Genomic DNA, 7,475 nt, shown 5'->3' on the forward strand with positions numbered 1-7,475 from the left:
GCTCATATCATTTTAGGGCCTATGAGATCTTTAGTTTAAAAAATATAACAGCTTATATTTGTAGGGTGAATTGCATATAATGAAGCAGTTTCATACCTATTCTCTCTTATGATCCTCATACCTTAGTTTTATAAAGACAAGGGTGGAAGAGAGTTCCGTGGAGATGAATGGGCCCTGAAAAGCACATGACTGAACCCAAGGATTTTAATCTAGGCTGCTCTCTCTTTTATGATGACAATGATATCTTTACTCATATTTCATTGTATATATTAATGTGTCTTATCTGGAAAAGCTAGGAAGGTTCATTTTGATGGAGGGAAAAAGGAAATAATGCAAAGCACTGATCCATGCCAAGAAAGACAGGCCAGTTTGAATGGGAAGCTCAGGAAAAGAGACAAGGTGACAAAAAGTAGAGGAGAAAGGACATCTTTCAAATACCCTGAACAAAATAATTCCACTTAAAACAACTAAAAATGCTGGAAGAAAATTTAAACATGCACACTCACACACACACACACACACACACACACACACACACACACACACATTGCATTACTCAGTTGTCAAGAAAGTGAGGCATTCTGAAAAATGAAAACAAATGTAAAAATGTGAATCCAAGAGAAAGCAAAACATTGAATCTGCATTTCACTCTTAGATATCTGATAAAACCTGGTGAAATGAGTTTTGATTTAAAAGCTGAAGACAAAGAAGGGGCATGACCAAGGGACAGAGTCTGAGAGTACCCTAGAATCTACATCTCAGTATAATGGTGCTCTGGAGACAAACCTGACCCACAGATTAAAACAGGAAAAGGCCTTGGCCCAGGTTAGAGGAAAAATAAAATAACCTCTTAGAATTCATAAGACAAGCCAACCAACATATGAAACTAAGTTCTGAATTTACACCATCTATGTGGAAAACAAAACATCTCCCAAAGAAATGTATTCTTGCCCTAGGTTTATGGTACACACAAAAGAATGTGTTCTCCTGTTTGGTGTTAGGGTAATGCTGGCCTCATAGAATGAGTAGGAATTATTAATTCTGCTTCTATTTTCTGAAAGAGATTGTTGAGAAATGGTATTTTTTTCTTTAAATATTTGGTGGAAGTCACCAGTGAAACCATCTAGATCTGCTGCTTTCATTTTGGAAGGTTATTATTAATTCAATTTCTTTAACAGATATGGCCCTATTCAGATTATCTTCATCTCTTCATGGGAAGTTTATTACATTGTGTCTTTCAAGGAATTAATACATTTCATTTAAGTTATCTAACTTTAGGTCATAGAGTTGTTTATAATATTCTTTTATTATCCTTAATGTCCATAGGATCATTAGTGATGGCCCTAATTTCATTTCCAACATTAGTAACTTTTTCTTCTTGTTTAGCCTGGCTAGTGGATTACCGTTTTATTATCTTTTCAAATAATCAGGTTTTGATGTCATTGATTTTTCTATGTTTTCCTGTTTTCAATTTCATTCATTTCTGCTCTAATTTTAATTCTTTACTTCTATGCTTTTTAAATTTGTATTCCTCTTCTTTCTCTTGTTTCATAAAGGAAGATTACGTTATGGATTTTAGCTCTACCTTCTTTCTGATACGTGAATTCAATGCTATGAGTTTTCTTGTAAATATTGCTTTTGCTGCATCTCACAAATTTTGATGTTTTATTTTTAAATTCAAATTTCAATTTGACTTTGAAAAAGTTTAATTTTTATTTATTTGGTTTAAAATATTTTTAATTTCTCTTGAGACTTCTTCTTTGACCCATGTGTTTTAGAAGTGTGTTGTTTGATCACCAGTATCCTACGTTTTCCAGTCATCTGTCTGATATTAATTTCCAGTTTAATCTCACTATAAGAGTCTACTTTATACTATGTCTATTCTTTTATATTTGTTAAGGTATGTTTTATGCCACAAAATATGGTCTATCTTTGTGACTGTTCCATGTGAGCTTGAAAAAAAATGGGTAATCTGATGTTCTTGAAATCCAGTGGATTGATGGTGCTGTTAAACTATATCCTTACTGATTTTGTGCCTGATTTATCTGTCCATTACTGACCGAGGTGTCTTGAAATCCCCTGCTATAATAGTAAATTTATCTATTTTTCCTTATAGTTTTATCACCTTTTTTTTCATTTATTTTGATATTCTGTTGGTAAATGCATATACGTTATGGATTGTTATGTCTTCTGGAAGAACTGACCCCTTTATTGTTATATAATGTCCCTTTTCTTTTGACATCCAAATGGTTTATTTACATGATATAAAAAGCATTTTCCAACAGTGCATCAAGTATCTGAGAATAACATTATTTTTAATAAAAACAAAACCTTCTGGAGAGACCCTCCCTCTTTCAGGTCAGGCAGCTCAAATGTCCACCATGTCTAGCAGTGCAGAGACATGGAGCTCAGAGGCAACCTCCACTTCCCCTGAACTTGGGATCAGCCTTTCCAAGTGCTTCAGAGATGTGCCTGTTGCCTCTGACAGCTGCAGTGGCTCCTGTCCTTTCATCCTGAGGGCTAGTAGTTGCAAATGTTTTCATTTGCAAGCTCCAATAGTCTAAGGCAGAGATGGCCAGAATCTGAGGAAGGTCAAGGGGAAGGGAAGTTGAATCTGTAAATGCTCCTGAGTTTTCAGACAACCACTGCTGAAGTTGATCTTCAAACCTCTTTCTCCAACAGCAGATTCTGGACAGACGCTGGGCGGGAGCTCCTGGCCAGAGGCTCCACACACCACATTTTCAGCACTGGGAAGCCTCCCTTCTTGGCCAGGCTCCACACTCATCTTCCCTGAAAACTGTTTGCAGAAGGATGACAAGACTTTATCCCCAAACTCCCCTGACTTAGCTGTTGCGCCTTCTGTGTCTGGCTGGTACCCAGGACAAAGGAACGTCATAGTTTTTCAAGCGATTTTTTAACAGACTATACACATATCTGACCATCTTCACTCAGTGCCTCCGATACAACAAAAAGCCAGAGGGCCGTCCAGTGCCCCAGCCTGTGGTTGATGCACAAGGCAATGACCTCCTCCTGTGGGATCTGGCAACCGAGGACCCTGCCTGAGCCAAGAGGGAGGCCTGGCAGGGAGGAGTTTGGGGGAAGGGCAGTGCATTTTTTTCCAGACTTACACTCTGCAAAGCGGGTTCTGACCTGTGACTGGAGGACGGGCTGCATCTGGCGAGAGCTGAGGCTCTGGAGGCACAATGGACTGGACGACCAAGGAGCGCAGGGGGGCCCAGGAAGCCGCAGGGCGGCAGGGCCATCCATAGAAGCCAACTACAGCCCGCCCCGGCCAGGCCGGGTGCTCTGGGGACTGCTGGTGAAGGTGAAGAAGCAGCCACCTGCCCACCCACCAGTCCCAACCCGGCAAACTCGGTGATGGGCCAAGACAGGTCGCAAGCTGCTCGGAGGTCAGGCCAGCCCACTGTTCAACAGTTCATTAACGGTGTTGGGCTCCTGGGACGAACCCCGCCAGCAGCCTTTCTTCCGTCATGAAAAACCTGCCACTAAACTCCTGGCTAAGCCCATTTTCCTCGAATGAAAGTCTGGCTGCAAAGGGGCCCCGGGGCAACGGGAGACCAGGCGTTGCTCAGCCTGTGAAACCTCAGTCGGGCATTGGAAACCATTCGTGGCATCAGAGATCTCAAAACCGGCATAACTGGAAACCAGCTTACCTGAAACCAACTTCTGCATCATCAGAGCATCTTCTCCTCCTTCTCTTCTCCCCTGCGACCGCACCGGGCTGGGCGCAGAACCTCGTGTTTGCGCTGAGAAGAACGACATCCTGCAGAAGAGATGCTGGAGCGCCGGACACCGCGGAAACCCTGAGCTTTTACCACACGCTGCACTGTTTCTTCCCAAAATGAAATCTGACCAAATTGAAGTGGCCGCGTGGCCTGAACTGTTCTAAGGAACCACAGGAAGATGTTGAGAAACGCCAGGCGGCCGGCGGTCTGAGAGGAGTAGCGGGCTTCGGCTTCTGACCCGATGACTGAGGGTTATAAATCCGGGGAGCACAAATCAGTCCTCTTCCCGAAGCAGCCTGCTCAACCCGGGAGCTCCCTTCACCTTCGTGCCCGGCACGCCGCCCGCTGCCCTGGGGCAACGGCCCAGCCGGAGGCGCAGACTGCACGGCTGCCACACGGCGAGCCCCTCACAAAACCCAGGGCAGGAAAGGCAGCGGACTGACTTCCGATCCCCGACTTCCGGTCCGCCCTGCGTACTGGGGCCCGGCGTGCTGGGTCCCTGCGCTCAGGTTCTGCTCCCCAGCCAGGCAGGCTTGGTTATCGCTGGTAATATAGATGAGATTTACTGTATGGAATTGGTTCACGTGGTTATGGAGACTGATGAGGTCCACAATCTGCAGGATGGTCAACAAGCTGGAGATCTGGGAGAGCAGATGGTGTGGCTCCAAGTAGGAAGGCCCTCAAGCTCCAGACCCAAGAAAAGGCTTGTTTCACTTGGAGTCCCAAGTAGGTGCAAAAGGCAGTGTCCCAGTTTCAAGACTGCCAATAGAATTCTATCTTACCCAGGGAAGGGTCTGCTTTTTTTGTTCTATTCAGGCCTTCAACTGATTTGAGGAGGCCCACCCACATTGGGGAGCACCCTCTGCTTTGTTCATTCTGCTGATTCAAATGTTAATCTCATCCACAATCACCTTCACAGACAAACCCAGAATTATATTTGACCGTCTGGGCACCTTGTGACCCAGTCAAATTGACATGAAAAATTAACCATTACATCATCTTTTTAAAAAAATTAAATTGGAAAAAGAAATACAAATGAAAAAGAAGAGGAGGAAATGCATATGCAGTCCAATATCAAATAGGTTTCTAGACGATGGCTTCTTATTCATTTCTTGCTTATTCAACTATATTTAGCCACATTTTACTGGGTTTATTTTCTTAATCCCACTTGTCATGCTATTCAATGAGCAATGACAATGTGCAGGTATCGACAACTGTTGAAATTGTGGTTTCAGTACTGAAATATGCTCTAATTTGAAATTTTTATATTAATCAAAATTGTCAAGATGAAGTTCAGCAGACATAATGGACATGTGTAAACTACCTGGTTTATTTTATCAAAGTACTCTATATATCTAGGGGTCTTTATATAACGTTTTTAATCTTGACCACCTGTGAGATTCTTTTTACAATACAATTTACACCATTTTGAAAATATTACAGTTGGGGATAGCGAGATGAGTAGGACAGGAGACCTACTTTTAAGAAAGCTTAAAATCGAATACAGGTAATGCTAAGGATACCACCTGTGCATATCATACACATGTTAAGTGCTATGGAAAATAATATTTTACAAAGCTAAGCTTTTTATAGAAATATTAATAAGTATGAAGTTTAAATTTTACTTGGGAAATCATGTTTTTGTTTAATCTTTGTAATATATCTATTATTACTCTCTAACTTTTTGGTTATTAGTTCTATGTCTCAGCTGTTTATTTTCAGCTGTTTATTTTCACTCTTCTCCATTTTTTTCTGTTTACAATATAATTAAAGAGTTAATACAAACTATAGAGTATTGCAAAAATATATCTTAGGATTGTGGACTTAATCTTTTATTTAAGATATAGTCAATGAAAGATTCTAGTTTGGTTGCTAAATTTTGTATGGTTAGAGCTTCATTCATAAAAGGAAAGGATTAAAGATTACTCTTTTAATTCATAAAATAGAAATTATTTCAAGCAAACTTAATGTGTAAAGTGTATATAACAGAGAGGAAAGAATTCTAATTACATGCTTGACTTGAGGAACTTAATTTAGTTGCCTGAGAAAAGTTAGTTTGATAAAATATTTTTGTTGATGTAATTTCCACAGACCAACATGGTACTTTCACTCATAGACTGATTAATTGGTGACAACTGATATTTTTATTTTTGTTTCTAAAAAGAGTAATAATAGATATGTTAGATAATAACATATAATAGATATGTTACAAAGAATAAACAAAAACATGATCTCCCAAGTAAAATTTAAACTTCATATTTATTAATATTTCTATAAAAAGCTTAGCTTTGTAAAATACTATTTGACTAATTGTAGTTCTGAATGAGAAAGTTAAAACACTGACTCTTCCTGGGAAAATATAGGAGGAAATCTCCATTGCCTGGGTTAGGTAAGTATAACACATTAAGCAATAATCATAAAGTTTAAAGAAAAAGATGCATTGGTCTCCATTCAAACTAAGAAATTCTTTTTATTAAATCATGCCAGGAGCATGAAAATATAAGCTACAACATGGATGGATTTTGCTTCTAAACGTGACAAACTAAGTCTCTACCAGATAACCCTCTGCAAAATGCAACTGAAAATCTTGGACATAATAGGAAAAGCAACTACCTGAAGAGTGAACAGCAACAGAAAGACTCTGGTGAGGAATGCACGCTTTGAGAGGATTAGAGCCTGGGAGCTATCAAGGTTCTTTTGCTTGTAGCCTTGGGCCAAGTTCAGTCTCTGTGGCATGTACCGTCTTTCTGGCCAGAGATACCTGGAAAGTGGGGTTGGGAAACACTGAAAGCTGAAGAGAGGGGAAGAATCCCCCAAATATTTCTACCCACATCTCCGACTGACCCCTGAAACCACATGTATAGGATGGACTGAAAACATCTCGGCTAAAGACAAATGATCTGGACTAAGACCCAGCTGCATCCTAAGGAATACATTTACAGCTCAAACTCAGTGAAGAAAATTATTTGCTAAAACATATGAAACAATATTCATCAGAGAAATCTTACAGGATTCAGAATCTCCTTAAGTTAATATTCATAATACCTAGGGTATAATCCAAGATTAATAGACATATGAAGAATCAGGAAAATAGAACACATTCTCAGAAGAAAATCAATGGAGTCTGATCCTGAGATGACCCAGATGTTTCAACTAATAGACAGAAATTTTAAAGCAGCAGTTATATGTATTTTTAATAAATAAAACATATTTTCAACGAATGAGAAAGAATAAGTATTAAGAAAGAAGTAAAAATAACGCAGTTTTATTTTCATTTCAAATGTCAATTCTGCAAAGAAAAATAGAATTTATGGAATAAAATATTCACACACAATAAAATTGCTAAAATTAAAAAGCAGTTAACACTAAGTGCTGAGGAGGATGTGGATCAGGACATCTCATACATCACTGGTGGGAATGAAAAATGTTCTGGAAGTTTCTCAAAAGTTAAACGTATATTTAACAAGTGACTCAATAATTCTATTCCTCGGTATTTACCAAAAAGAAATTAAACTATGTCAACAAAGACTGGTACATAGCAGCTTTATACTTAACAGCCTAAACTAAAGCCAACTCCAATGCCCACTAACGGAACAGATCCACAAACTTGGTCTCCTCACAATTATAATAGTACGCAGCAACAAAAGTGAGTGTTGGGCTTCCCTGGTGGCTCAGTGGTTGAGAGTCCGCCTGGCAATTCAGGGGACACGGGTTTGTGCCCCGGTCTGG

At 39.8% G+C, this 7,475-nt stretch overlaps 1 pseudogene; it reads right to left on the reverse strand.

Moving 5' to 3' along the window:
• Positions 1-2,368: 2,368 nt before the first annotated feature.
• LOC132528739 (germinal-center associated nuclear protein-like) lies at positions 2,369-3,267 on the reverse strand (annotated as a pseudogene).
• Between the last annotated feature and the right edge of the window lie 4,208 nt (positions 3,268-7,475).

This window comes from Lagenorhynchus albirostris, chromosome 1 (assembly GCF_949774975.1).
Source record: "Lagenorhynchus albirostris chromosome 1, mLagAlb1.1, whole genome shotgun sequence".
In the NCBI taxonomy this organism is placed as follows: Eukaryota; Metazoa; Chordata; class Mammalia; order Artiodactyla; family Delphinidae; genus Lagenorhynchus; species Lagenorhynchus albirostris.